Raw genomic sequence first — 15,274 nt, 5'->3', positions numbered from 1 at the left:
AGAAAAGAAAAGAAAAGAAAAGAAAAGAAAAGAAAAGAAAAGAAAAGTCTTACTGGGTACCCTTTCGTCTCAGGGAGGTCGCCTAGAGAAAAAGTGGATTTCATTGTAGTCTGTCTGCCCATTCTCCTCGGGATCAATCTGCTCTTTCAAAAGTTCACAAAATCAGGGGGCGCCTGGGTGGCTCACTCAGTTGGTTAAGTGTCTGACTTCTGCTCAGGTCATGATCTCACGGTTCTCAAGTTCGAGCCCTGCGTCAGGCTCTGTGCTGACAGCTCAGAGCCTGGAGCCTGCTTCGGATTCTGTGTCTCCCTGTCTCTCTGCCTCTTCTCTGCTCATGCTGTCTGTCTGTCTCTCTCTATCTCTCAAAAAGAAGTAAACATTTAAAATTTTTAAAAATAAAAGTTCACATAATCAGGAAATGCCAAGGTTGCAGAGGATCTTAAGTGTTACTGGTCGAGTCGTGCACGAAAGTTTCCATTTTATTCCCAGAGTGAAGAGACTGAAAACTCGCACATTGGATTTCGACCACTTCAGGTCATATCCTGGCTCTCTATCCCAGTCTTCTCATCTATAAATGGGAATAATAGAATAATAGCATCATCTACCTCGGGCCAGCTGTAGAGAAGAAATGAAGTACGTAGCCCAGAGTAGTGTCCAGCACCCCATGCGTGCCCAGTAAACGTTAACTACTACGATCAGTCTTAGAACAGTCAGACAGAGAATACAAAATACTCCGCAACGGAGCTAAGGCTACAGACCTCCCATTGGCCAGTCAGTGTGTCCTCTACGCCTGCCAATTTGTTATCTATGGATCTGTCAAGCCAATTAACTGAGTATCATAATAAGCGGAGGAAAATATTAGAAGAGAAGGACAATAGAATTAATTAAATGAAATCCAATTCAGGAAATCCTTTCGCTCAAGACAAGTGAAGCCATTGTCTACATGACACAGAAAGGTACTCTTTGTACAGATGGCTCACTGCTCCACACGATGAGCCTGGCACCCCTGCTCGATTAGCGTGCAAAGGGATGTCAACAGAGAGGCTTACACAGTGCAGACCCCTTCCCAACATGGAGAATGGGTGGCCCTGGAGGACGCATAGGGCACCTTAAGTCATAGGACAAAAATACGGCCCAGCTTCCTGCAGCAAACATCTGCATGAATTTTTAAGATAAAATTTAATACCTTGAAGAACTTTCAGGCATGCCATATTCTGTCTCTGGCTGTGCCTCCAGTTCCACGGGGACTGCGAACTCTGCTCAGCCAGGGAGCTCTGGGGCAGGGGGAAGAGCCCCAGACTTGGACGAAGCTTCGTGCCTGCCACTTGTACCTGGGCTATGCCAGCAGCCTCCCAGCTGCTTTCTTCTTTCCCACAGAGTGATCTTTGTCAAACTGGATAGGCTCAGCCCAACCTCCCTGAGGAAACACCGTCCACACCTCCCTCTGGCCAGTGGAATGAAGTCCGTGTTTGTTTAACTTGGCACAAGGCCTCACAGCCTAACTCCCCACAACCCTTAATTTAATTTAATTTAATTTAATTTAATTTAATTTTAAGCTTATTTATTTTGAGAGAGAGCAAGAGAGAGAATCCCAAGTAGGTTCCTCAGTGTCAGCACAGAGCCCAACGTGGGGCTCGAACTCACGAACCGTGAAATCTGACCTGAGCCCGAAATCAAGAGTGGGATGCTTAACTAACTGAGCCACCCAGGCGCCCCTCCCCACAGCCTTTTAAGCCTTTGCTATCCCTTGCTGATATCCTGTGGCTGCCCTCACACCTCTCTCCCTCCACACCTCAGCCCCCTGTTCTCTATCAGTCTTTCCCTCTCCTTCCTGGGCTGTCCCACCTGGAAAACCTTGGCTGTCTGAGATTGCATTCGAAATCCCGCCAGTGGAAAGCTCTCCAGCCCCTTACCCCCAAAGCCCTGGTGCCCAGAACCCAAAGCTGAATACCATCAGCACTTCACTACCAGTATTCACTGGCTGTTCAAATTAGTATGTAACTGGTTGTCCGTAGGCGCTGACTACAATTTTGTTCCCATTCGCTTTTCTAGTTTGCAGAGAAAGTTTCCGGACGAAGTTCGAACTGCTCTTTTGAAATGAAATCTCAGCAGATTTCATCTCCAAACAGAATTAAAACAGGAAGTGAAATTCTAAAGCGTGCTCCACTGTGACAAAAGTTACATTACGAAACCCAAGTGTCCTCATCTGTTAGGTGGCTCCAGTGTCCTCAGGGGCAGAAGGACTTTCCGGGGCTCCCACAGTTGAGATTCCCTGGAAATTCACTGAAAGAGGTTCTCACTGCGTTTACTTCGCTCCGATACATGTGAGGGTTTTGAATGCCAAGAAAGCCCCCGTGACTCTAAGTCAGATCCTGGGAAGAAGGAGCTGCAGGGAGCCAGGCTGGAGGCCAGCAGCAGCTTAGAAGACACAAAAGTGTTTCCTTTATTTAACAAAAAAATAAATAAAAAACCTTTCGTGGAGGAAGTTTTGTGTCCCCAGGCAAGTTCCGACTTCACTAAGCCAGCTGAGCTAAGCTCTGCCAGCCTCTTCCAGAATGAGGGAGAAGAGAGGTGCCTGTGGTGCACACCAGGGCCGAGGGAACCAACAGTGAATTCTGCTCCTTTTATAAATAACAAACCAAGCGCTCCTCACTCTTATCCCAAAGAATCCATCAAAACCAACCTTGCTGTGAGGACATCACCAGTTCTCAAATGCCTCTGGTTTTGTCTGATCATGTTCACGTCTTTATTTTCTTGTTGTTTTGTTCTTCCCACAATGGGAAGTAAACAAGCATCAATAAACAAATGAACAAAGAAAAAGAAAGCAGTGGCCATGCTGGGAACACAGGCGTGTGCCCCAGCCGGCAAGCAGGGAAAGGCTGAGACTGACAGAGGATGCTTTCTTCCGAGTATGCTAATATTTTGTGCCGCCCCAATCTCCGCAACAGCCCCTTCATTTTATTGTTATTGTTTGTTTTGTCATCCATCCATTCATCTAACAATTATTGAGCTTTATTGCATTGAGAGTCACTCATTAACACAACATTAGTGGTTCTTAAACTGTAGTGCTTCAGTCACCCCGTGACTTACTAAAATGCAGACACGGGACCAGAATCCCTGACTTGTGTAGCAAGGGGTGGGGCGCTGGAAATTGCATTTCTTAAAAATTTCCAGGGGCTGCAAATGTTACTAACCCTAGGAGCACAGTCTGAGAAGCCTGCATGAATACATTCGCCACCAAATCCCTAAAAGGCCCAGAACTTAGTTGATGCTCAATAATTACCCACTAAACTGAATTGAAGCCACTTTGAAACAATCCTGGATTCTCTGAGATAACAGACCGGTTTGTGCAAATACTTACACGTTTTTCCCAGCTGAGGCAGACGCAACTGTGCAAGAACAACTTTACAGAGCACAGTGCCCTCATTTGTACACCAAATATTAGGTTGGGAACCGAGTAATTTGCAGCTGACTTAGTAGTGAGTTGACACGGTTGTAGACATCCTGGGAATTATTAAGGAAAACAGGAAAATTACTTCACCATTTTTAGCACCTGCCCCTGCAGGCCCTTCCTTCTTTTCCTTCACTCTTCCTCCTCATCCCCCTTCTCCATCCTCCCCACTTCCACCTTCCCCCTCCTTACCTTCCCCTCTTCATCTTTCTCCCTTCTCTACCCTACCCTCTTCTCCACTCTCCCCCCTTCTGCATCCTGCTCCCTTTTCTCCACCCTCCTCCCCTTCTCCATCTTCCCCCATTCTCCATCCTCTCTCACTTTTCCACCCTGCCGCCTTCTCCACCCTCCCCCCTGCTCCTCCATCTCTACAAGGCTATCAGTGAATACTCGTACAAATACTTTGAGTTCTTTGGAAGAGAGAAACTGTATTGTTGCCAAATGAAATAAATAATTTCTCTCTGTTCTTCTTTAAGAAGGTACACAGGGCAATATTATCAACCGAAAAAAGAACCCCCAAAACATGTCTTCTTTATACTATCTTGTATCAAACTTTAGGGTAAACAGCCTCATTTTTTTTATGACCTTGAAGTCTGTAGTCAAAGGTGATTTGTGGATTGGGTGTACCAGTTGGCTATTTTATATAATACCTTTAAATTTATAATGATGGCTTGTTTTTTATAGTGCCATATCAAATATCCTCCTGGGTTCTTGAGTTTCTCTCACTATTATCAAATTATTTTATTGCTACTCACCAAGTGGCAAGCCTGAAGAACCATAAATTGTGTGGGCTTATAATTCAGCTTTTGTCCCCTCTTGGCTATCTTGCAGAAAGAGAAAGTAACTTTATAATTCTTAAAATTTAAAAAATACACATCAGCTAAAAAGTTATTCGTATCTCAGATTGCCATTCCAGGTAAAAATTTAATGTGCATTTCAAATGCAGTGTGTCTTTCATCCATCAGTGTGGTTCTTTTTTTAGTGTTTTCATAACTTTTTAAAAAATGTTTTATTTATTTTTGAGAGAGAGACAGAAAGAGCGCATGCACATGAGCAGGAGAAGGATAGGGAGAGGGGGACAGAGGATCCAAAGTGGGCTCTGTGTCGACAGCAGAGAGTCTGATGCAAGGCTCAAACCCACAAACTGTGAGATTACAATCTAAGCTGAAGTTGAATGTTTAACCGACTGAGCCACCCAGGCGCCCCTGTTTTGGTAACTTTTGCAAAGCTTTCTTTTTATTAATTTTTAGAAGATGAACACTATATATAAACATGTTGGGGGGTGGGAGCTGTAAAGGCACCTAATGAAATGTCTAATAGCAAATTTTTATACCTCTGTATGAGAGTCACAAATAACTTTTTAACTACAGGAGCTCTAAATTTTAACCTTATCTTTGGCTATGTATATAAGGAGAGGTTGACACTATAAACTGACCCTGTCCTGCCTCTCGTTAAACAGCACAAATAATCTAGGGGATGACCATCAACCCCTGAGAGGCTTAGTGGAAAAGATGCAGGCTTCCTCTGCTCCCCAATACATAACATCTGAACCCAAATCAGAATGGCGCATATGAAAGCCACAGATGTTATCAGCTCTAGGGTCCCTACAGACTTGCATGATAGTGGTGAATGAGAGAAGATTCTAGAAAATTATACGATATCCCAAGCATCTCTGTTGTTTTTAAGGATAAATGCTAAAAGGAGATGATAGTTGTATAGATGATAGATATATAGCATCTATCATTTATTCAGCCCTTATTGAATGATAGGTACTGGGCCAGTTGCTAAATCTTTTTTTTTAATGGACATATAATTCACATACCATAAAATTGACCCTCTAAAATTGTACAATTCAGTGGGCTTTCGTATATTCACAAGGTTGTGTGACCATCACCATTATCTAATTCCAGAATATTTTCATCACCCCCACTAGATAAAAGTATTATAAAGTCAATTTTCTGTGCAACAAGATAAAGATAATTTTGGTTTCTTAGCAGTGGTTTAAGAATTCCTTACAGGAAGAAGCTTGCTTTTGCTGAGAAGATGCTTTGATAAGGCCAAGCCCAGAGCAAGGGGAATGTGACTGCATGGCAGAAGAAGGACTCACTCTGGCCTCCTGAGAGGAGGTTGCTGCAAGGGACCATATGGAGGAGAGGTTTCATTTTATTCACTGATGTATCCCAAGTGTCTGGAACAGTGCCTGTCACATAGCATGTGCTCATTACATGTATGTTGACTGGTTTAATTCTGCTTTTATTAGATATCAGGCTCTATTTATATCCATATGTATGAAATCACATGTTATTTTATTTTATCTTGTTTTATTTTTAATATATATTTTTTAAGTAATCTCTACACCCAACATGGGGCTTGAACTCACAACTCTGAGATCAAGAGTCACATCCTCCACCAACTGGGGCAGCCAGGTACCCCTAGATCACGTTTTCAAATCACCTTGTTCAAACCTTCGGAATCTTTGTTGATGTTTTGTCACCCGGATCTATCAGTTTCTGAAAGAATGACTTTTACATCTTCCATTCTGATCAAGGCATTTGTCAGTTTCCCCATGTGATTCTGATCCTTTTTACTTCATCAGTTTAAAGGCTGTGTTGCTAGGTACATCTGTCAGGATTCTACACTGCAAACAAAATTGATTTTGGCCCATTTAAGCAGAAAAAGTACCTCCCAGAATTATTGGAAGACCTAAAACAACTGGGCTCAGTGCTACCCAGCCAGGAGCTGCACAGCAAGCCAAGGAAGAAGCCACATGAGGAAGCTGCAGATATCACGCTATCTCTGCAAAGCTACACATGTTGTTCCCCAATGCCTTGAGCAGCTCCCAACAACTGGAATGTGAGCAGCAGAGCCAAAATGCTGCCACAGGAACTCAGTCTTGCTGGAGACCCCAGCCTGCTGGACAAATTCTGTAGTTTCTGCTCTCTTGTGTCACTAGCTCCTAAATGGAGGGAGGCAAATGTTTGTCCATCAGCAGAGCCTTGGTCTCATGACTTGCCTCGGAGGACAAGACACTGGCAAAATGACAGTAGGGTATTTTGAGCTTCTATAGGGGGAGGTAGAGAATCCTTCAAAATGAGAAGTGGGTGAGGATGCTTGGCAGGATAAATGTCTATTCCACATACATATACATTCCTGGTTATTATATCTTCTTGATGTGTTTGGTCCTTGACTTACACATTTTGCTGTGGGATCCTGAGCTGTGTTTTCTCATGTGCCCTGCAGGGCTAATATTGGTCAGGGGAAAGATTAGAGCTGGCCTTCACAGAATTGGACAGGAATTCCTATCCTGAAGTCTCTCTCTCCCCCACCTGGATCCCCACTACATCTTGCTTTGTTTCAAGCCCAGTATGGCAGGAGGAAAGGCTTTCCTTTAGGGAAGAAGGAAACCTGCTTTTTTCTCTTCCTTCTAGACTTCCCACACCTGGCTGCTGGCAGGCAAATCCAGTCCACCTCCTAGAGGACAGACACTCCTGACAAAGATTGTGCCAGCTCTTGCTAGAGTCAGTGTTCCTAAAAGAGAAGGAATCTACCTACAGTTCACTCCCTGGGTTCCTTAGGAGACAAAATTTGGCCTGGGGGGAGCGGGAAGTCCATTTCTGAGAGAAATGAACAGAAAAGGGGAAAGGGGACTTTGGTTTAGCTTTGGGGCTGAAATCTACTTATACCAAGTATAATCCAGGTACATAGACAAAAAACTATCACCTACTTAAGACATATAACAATTTAGAGGAAAATGCAGCAAACACTGTGTATCCAGTTTCTGAAGCCTGAGAAATAAAGCAGTCACAACAGAGACCCTTTGTAGCCCTCCTGGATTCCACCCACATCCTACCCCAGAAGTTACTACTATATTACACACATTTTTTTTTTTTACCATTTCCATATGTGTTTTGGTATGGACAATAACATACATATGCATTGTTCTGCAACATGTTCTTCTACCCAATATTATGTTTGGGGGATTTATCCATGTTCACACATGTAGCTCTGATTCTTTCATTTTAATGGCTATATAGCACTCCTTTGTATAGACATATCACAATTTTTTAAATTCTGTTGATGGCCACTTCAATGTTTTCTAATATTTTGCTATTATAGGCCATGCTGTCAAAATAGTCTTGTTTTTTTTTTTTTAATTTATTTATTTGTTTTGAGAGAGAGAGTACAAACAAGTGGGAGAGGGGCAGAGAGAGAGAATCCCAATCAGGCTCTGCACTGTCAGCACAGAGCCTGATGTGGGGCTCGAACTGTGAGATCATGACCAGAGCTGAAATCAAGAGTCAGACGCTTAACTGACTGAGCCACCCAGGTGCCCCAAAATGTTTCTATTTCCTTGCGCACATGTAGAAGAAAATCCCAGGAAATAAATTACACTGTTTGAGGACATACACATCTTTAATTTTACTAGCAATAACCCAGTTGTTTTAGTGGTTGTACCAATTCACATTTTCACGGTATTTTTTTTCTATGGCACTGTGTGGTCCCCAACATTTGTAATTGTCAGTCTGCTTTATTTTGTTCCAATCTAGCAAATGTGAAGTGTTATGTCACTGTGGTTTAATTTTCATTTTTCTCACCACTGGTGAGGTTGAGCATATTTGTCACTCTGTTTCTCTTTGTTTCTCTTTCCTGAATTGCCTGTTCATAACATTTGCCCATTTTCTACTGGTATTTTTACGTTTTTTCATTGATTTGTAGAAATTCTTTACATATTTTGGAGAATCTTTTGTTAATTATACGCATCACAAAAAGCTTCTCTTACTCTGGCTTATGTTTTCACTTAATTTATAATGTCTTTTGATAGATCAAAGGTTTTTTTTTTTTTTAAATATACTCAAATATTTAGGACATTTGGAATAAACATGAAGGATTGCTGGGTGTTCTCCAGGGAAAATTATGCATTGTTTAGAGCTCATTTTTCCAGGTTATTGGATTTTAGCTGCTCATTGTTTTGAGCTATTTTACAAATTTTATATTGCAGATACTGATAGCTATGTAAAATAATTCTTGTCTCTGGACATGAAAATAAAATTCTGTCTGGTGGCAGTTTGACTCAGTCTGCTCATACTCCTTAATCCCCTTCCCCAAACCTGCCTGTGGAAATTTATTTCTTTTTTTTTTTTTTTAATTTTTTTTTTTCCAACGTTTATTTATTTTTGGGACAGAGAGAGACAGAGCATGAACGGGGGAGGGGCAGAGAGAGAGGGAGACACAGAATTGGAAACAGGCTCCAGGCTCTGAGCCATCAGCCCAGAGCCTGACGCGGGGCTCGAACTCCCAGACCACGAGATCATGACCTGGCTGAAGTCGGACGCTTAACCGACTGCGCCACCCAGGCGCCCCTGGAAATTTATTTCAACATGCCTTTATTCCCTATAAATTTGTGGTTCTCTGCTTTCTCATTTTAACAGTTGTAATGTCTGCCTGGTTCCCTCATTAATAATGAAGTAAATAAAATCTTTTTTTTTAAGGTTTTATTCTTTTCAAACAACCTCTCCACCCAACATGGGGCTCAAACTCACAACCTGGAGATCAAGAGTTACACGCTCCACTGACTGAGCCAGCCAGGCTCACTGTAAATAAAATCTTTAATATGTGTTAATTTTATGTCTGTATGATTTTACCTTTTCTGAAAATTTCCTTTAACAAACATATTAATCTTTTCCTTTGCTTTGTGTTTTTGAGTCTTAAGAAATTACTCCCTCACCCAGGCTTATAAAGATATTCTCACCTATACTCTTTAGGCTATTAAAGTTTTACTCTTGGGGCACCAGGGTGGCTCAGTCAGTTAAACTCTGACCTTGGCTCAGGTCATGATCTCACAGTTGGTGGGTTTGAGCCCCACGTCGGACTCTATGCTGACAGCTTGGAGCCTGGAGCCTGCTTCAGATTCTGTGTCTCCCTCTCTCTACCCCTCCCCTGCTCATGCTGTCTCTCAAAAATAAATAAACGTTAAAGTTTTATTCTTCTTGTTTAAGCTCTCTGCAAAAGTTTTTTGCTTATGATGTAGGATGGTGATGTGATTAATTCTTTTTCCCTATGGAGAGCCAATTTTCCCAGCACCATTTACTAAACTGTCCACCTTTCCCCCACTAATTGATAATTCTATCTCGTTTGTGTATAAAGACTCCTTTATGCATAAGTCTGTTTTGGGGTCCCTGTTCTGTTCTTGTAGTGTGCTTTTTCCATTTCTGCACCAGTGTCACACTTCCATAATTCCTGCAATATTGTAAGAAGTCCTAATATCTCCTGCCATTTTCTTTGTGTTTAAAATTACCATGGTTGGGGTACCTGGGTGGATCAGTCAGTTGAGCGTTGACTCTTGATTTTGACTCAGTTCATGATCTCACTGTTTGTGAGTTAAAGTCCACGTTGGGCTCTATGTTGACAGCGTGGAGACTGCTTGGGATTCTTTCTCTCTCTCTCCCTCTCTCTGCCTCTCCCCCATGCTCTCTCTCCCTCTCTAAATAAACAGATAGAGGGGCGCCTGGGTGGCTCAGTCGGTTAAGCAGCCGACTTCAGCTCAGGCCATGATCTTGCGGTCTGTGAGTTCGAGCCCCGCGTCGGGCTCTGTGCTGACAGCTCGGAGCCTGGAGCCTGTTTCAGATTCTGTGTCTCCCTCTCTCTGACACTCCCCCATTCATGCTCTGTCTCTCTCTGTCTCAAAAATAAATAAACGTTAAAAAAATTAAAAATAAATAAATAAATAAATAAATAAATAAACAGATAGATAGATAGATCTAAATAAAATAAAATGAAATAAAATTACTGTGGTTGCTATTAGCTCTTTACTTATCTGTATTAATTTTAGAATAAGCTTACAGAGATCCACAAAATATCAATCAGGATTTTTCATCTAAATTCTATTGGATTGGGGCACCTGGGTGGCTCAGTTGGTTAAGTGTCCCCCTTCTTGATTTCAGCTCAGGTCGTGATCTCATGGCTCATGAGTTCGAGCCCCAAGCTGGGCTCCGTGCTGGTAATGCAAAACCTGCTTGGGATTCTTCTGCCCTGACTCCATTCACACTTGCACATGCATGCACTCTCTCTCTCAAAATAAATAAACAAATAACTTTTAAAAATTTTAAATTCTATTGGATTCACAGATTACTTTAGAGAGAATTGACTCTTTAGGATTTTATGTCTTCCCAACCACAAATACAATGTATGTTTTCCATTTGCTTAGATTTCTTAAAATATTTTTTTCATAGAGTTTTATAGTTTTCTCCATGCCAAGGCATTTTTTTTTCCTTCTCACTAAGTCTTATACATCATTTGTTAGTTTAACTCCTAGATAAGTTGCGGTTTTGTTGCTGTTATAAATGGTATTTTTCAGGATGTTTATTACCGGCATATAGTAATGCAATTGATTTTTGATATTATGTCCAGCAACCCACATATGTTCCTAAAGTTAGAATGTTAATGTGTGATGTCTCCACCAATTGTTAGTCCTCCTTGGACACAAGGAATTCATTTCAGTTTTCAAAACTTCCTATGGAAGATTTTTCAACTGAGTACTTTTCAGAGTGTCAAGCACATTGCAGACACATTCAATAAATTTTTGTTAAATAAATAATGGCCAAAAGAAGGCAATTTCATTTGAAGGATTGTGCATTTCTCTATGATCTGAAAATTCCATATTCAGCTATGTCAGCATTAAGAACATGATAAATGCATCCCCTCCCTTCCGATTTTATATAGGTAAAATCTGCCTGAAATAAACACTGAGAGCAAGCCTGAAAGAAGGAGGGAGGAATGGAATATCACAAATTGATATCTAGGGGGAGGTGAGGAGAGGGTACTGTTGCTAAACAACTGACTTCATTCCTAGCAGGTGCTGACCCAGTTCTATGAGGGTCTCTTTCCCTCCCTCCTCTTCCTCATCCCCTCCTCTTCTCACCTGATAGAGTCAAGAACACTGCAGATTGAGATTTATTTTCCCTTTTGGAGGAGGCGTGTTGGCATTAAGTTCAGGTTGTGATGTAGTGTTTGTTCTGTGATCACAGAGTTGGATCGTTGAGATCTGAAAGGAAGCCTAGAGATACAGTGGCCCTGTCTCTGAAACAAATTGTCCCCTGATGAGAAACTCCTAACAGAATGCTGAATCAGATGGAGACTTCAGGGTAGGAATGATGGGTTCTGCTATGGTATTTGAAATGATTGTGGAATAGCTACATGCATACTAAGGAATATGGGACTGGAGGCAGCTGAACTGTCTGAAGCAGAGACCTACACTGACAGATCATCAGTCCAGTGTTAGGGGAGGTTGAAGTCAGGGCAGTGGACAAATCATCGCAGAGGGTTTGTAGTGTGAGAAGAGAAGAGGCTGGGCATGGAGCTCCCAGTACACCACCTCTCAGAAGAAGGAAGGCATTGCCAGAGGAAGAGATGCCTGTCAAGAATGCCTACAAGGAGGAGCTGGAGGGTTAGGAGGTGAAGGGGGGGGAAGTGGGGACAGAAACCATGCAATGTTTTTAAGAGGAAGTGGGAAAGGAGCAGATGCCAAGGAGAAGTCAAGGAAGATCAGCAGAGAGTGGACTTAGTCCAAGGTGGCCACAAGTGACCATGGTGGGTGGATGAGTTTTTTGCTTGTGCTCCTTGCCCTTGAAATGATGAGACCCTGGTCTGGCTAGGTTGGTCAAGCCCCTTACCTCCTACAGGTCTCTGTTTGCTCATCTATCAATTTGACATCATAACAACTTCCTTGAGGACTGTCCTAAGGATTACCAAAAAGATACTCAGTGTCTTGGTGATGTCTCTGCCCTTCACTCCTTCTATCTTTCTCCGGTCTCACCCAAATCTCACCCTTGGAGCCCATCTGACAGCTTCATGCCTCCCATTTCATCTGAGCCTCTCTCTGCAAATTCCTTTGTGCTTAAGTTTTCTATGCAAACCTTATTCTGATGCATGGTGGAGAAGGCTGCACCCTTCCCCCACCCTGTACTCCCCAACCTTCCTGCAGAAACATGATCCCACCCCACCCCAAACCTCAGTTATCCCTTCTGACCCACTTGTATTCTCTGGAAGTTGAGGGAACAAATGAGGCAAGTGTCTCCTTGGAGATACACTGTCCCTTGAGTGATTCTAAATGGAGATGTTCAATTGACCCTTCTGTTTTCTCCACCAAAAAGATGTATGGTTGCTAGGAAACCAACAATAGGTATTAACCACACCTGGCAGGAAAATGTTCCTAACCTGAAGAGGAATTATATTCAGAAGAATTTTTAGCTGCTGTTTCATTATCATCTTTCAGAAATTTAATTTGACAAATCTATATTGAACTTGTACATGCAAGGAACTCGCAAAGCAGAGTTGTGATCATGTCATTCCTGAACTCAAAAGAATTCCATGCCCTTCTGTTCATAAAAGGAAGTCAAAACTGCTTATCTGACCTACAAAGCCAGCCTTGCCTACCCCAGCCTCACTTGGCCACTGCTCACTTTCTCCATTCTACTTTTTGGATCTTCCTGAAATCTCATCCTGCTCTTGCCTCCACAATGACTCACCATTCTTCAAAACCTTGCTTAAAAGATACTACTAAGTCTAGACAGAATGAATTCCCTGTTCCTGTTCACTGATAATTTCAGGCATGCATGCATTCATTCAAGTAAGATTTTTCTAGGGCGCCTGCGTGGCTTAGTCGCTTAAGCATCTGACTCTTGATTTGGGCTCAGGTCATGATCTCATGGTTCATGGGTACAAGCCCCACATCAGGCTCTGTGTTGACTATGCAAGCCTGCTTGGGATTCTCTGTCTCTCTCTCTCTCTGCACCTCCCCCACTCATGCTCTCTCTCTCTCTCTCTCTCTCTCAAAATAAATAAATAAGCCTTAAAAAAAAAGATTTTTCTCTACTATGTACTGAGCACACCTTATTTGCCTTCTTTCTTTATAGGGCTCAGTCGGTAACTGTTCTATTCTTGCCTCTATCATAAGGATTCCTCACTGGTGACAAAACTATAGCAACTGGTAATTCTTTGATTTCACAAATTATGGTCCTGACTTAATAAATACAGAGTTGAGAATTTTAAAATTTAAAAAGCAGCTAGTAATTATCTCAAAGTGGCTTTTTAAAAATTAAATACGCTCTGTTGCCCAATCATGCTTAGCACAGCCATGGGAGACATTATCCTGTATTGAGGCTTTGTTCAGTTTTTATTAAATTTGGATGTTCTCAGAAGGCTTCTACTCAAGAGAACAGGTATTGTTTGAAGCTCCATAGCTCATTCCTAAAGAAATAAATGGACTCTCCCTATGATACATAAACAATTCACCAGTTATTAGCCATCAAACCCAGATTGTTAAGATAGCCAACTTTTGTTTTTCTTTCAACACATGCTTAAAACTCTCTCTAAATCTCTTTGCATAAAGAAACCCCACTTCATGCAGCCCCTGCATTTCGCCTGATGCCATTGTGACAAAATATCTGATGGTGCAGTGGGTCTCTGAAATTGTCTTTACTTTGCTTCCCTTATGTATGTTCCCTTGAACTGGTGTCTTTCCCAACACGATCCTAAATTACAACCAGTTGTATTGCCAGAGTCTAGTGTGAAAAGCAGAAGCCAGTTTGAGTATTTCGGAGGGAATTTAATAGAAGGAATTCAATATATAATTGATGAACGAGTGGAGAAGCCAAAAAGAGATTAGCAACAGCTGGAAGCTACCAAGGCTGAGAGGGCAGAGTGTTCATGGAAGCCAGGATTCGGCATCACCTGGCAGAAGCTGATACCAAAGAGGAGAAAAAGCTAGAACCAAAGACACCACCCAAGGAAGAGAGAGAGGGAGGAAAGCATCATGGCTTCTCCCTTTCTCCCCACTCCAGTCTTCCAGGAGCTTCCAATGGCTAAATAGAAGCTACATCAAGGCCAGAGGGCAAGGACCTGAGAAATGTTGTTCCCTGAAATAGCAGCTCGCGACCCGCCCCACCCCAGCCGGGCGGGGGGGGCCCCCCCCCCCGCCCGGGAAGGGGTCCGACAGCAAACAGCAACACAATCAGCAATGCTTAACCGACTGAGCCACCCAGGCACCCGTAAAAATCCTCTTCTAAGGGAGAAAATAATACCTCTGCATTATAATCATGTCCCATATTTACATTTTAAGTGATTTTCAGGAGTTTATCTCCAATTAATAAATGTCTTTCTTTTTCACACTTAACATTCAAATACCTACTCATAAAAATGCATCTTACTCCTATTTTTGCCAAATGTATTCCCTAGAGGTTTTTCTCGGTTTGGTTCTATGTTTAGCAGAACTTTCAAGTAGCACATTGAGAGCTTTAGGCAAATTTAAATAATCTCCTTTAAATTAGAAGGAAAGTCTTAGTGCACTGCAGGATCCCTTGAGCTGGGCTGAGCCCCACTCATCTGAAAGCCATTTGCCCAAAACATTCAGCAAGTACTCCTGGGAAATTCTGTACATGCTGGCAAGATCAGAACCGTGTAGTGCAAATAGGAATCTGCTAAAACCACCTAGAATAAGGGGAAACAACATAGGAAGATCATATTTCTATTCACAAGTAAATAGGACTATTAAAACCGCGTATTTACTATTGGAAACTATAGTCTTCAGAAACTCTTGTCCACATTTAAACCACAATATTTAACCCTTCTATTATTTTCCTCCATCTTTTTTTATTATAAAAATAATAAATATTCATTATAGAATGTTTAGAAAATAAGAGAAAGTATAATAGTTAAAATTTTTGAAAATTCATAACTTCAACATCCAAAGTTAACCTCTGTTAACATTTGAATCATGTTGTGTGTGTGTGTGTGTGTGTGTGTGTGTGTGTGTGTGTGTGTGTGTGT

The 15,274-nt window shown here is 42.0% G+C and overlaps 1 long non-coding RNA gene across 1 annotated transcript in view; it reads right to left on the bottom strand.

The window, feature by feature from the left end:
• Positions 1–2,191: 2,191 nt before the first annotated feature.
• Positions 2,192–15,274, bottom strand: part of LOC121033092 (uncharacterized) — a 17,218-nt gene continuing 4,135 nt past the window's right edge. The window contains exons 2-3 of the long non-coding RNA XR_005791695.1: positions 4,207–4,271; positions 2,192–3,504 (exon numbers count right to left, since the gene is read on the bottom strand). This is a non-coding gene — a long non-coding RNA (uncharacterized LOC121033092). The remainder of the gene's footprint in view (positions 3,505–4,206; positions 4,272–15,274) is intronic.

This window comes from Herpailurus yagouaroundi, unplaced genomic scaffold (assembly GCF_014898765.1).
Source record: "Herpailurus yagouaroundi ecotype Mexico unplaced genomic scaffold, PumYag 142, whole genome shotgun sequence".
NCBI lineage: Eukaryota > Metazoa > Chordata > Mammalia > Carnivora > Felidae > Herpailurus > Herpailurus yagouaroundi.
The sequence above is the reverse complement of the archived record's forward strand: the minus strand, read 5'-3'. Positions and strand labels throughout refer to the sequence as shown.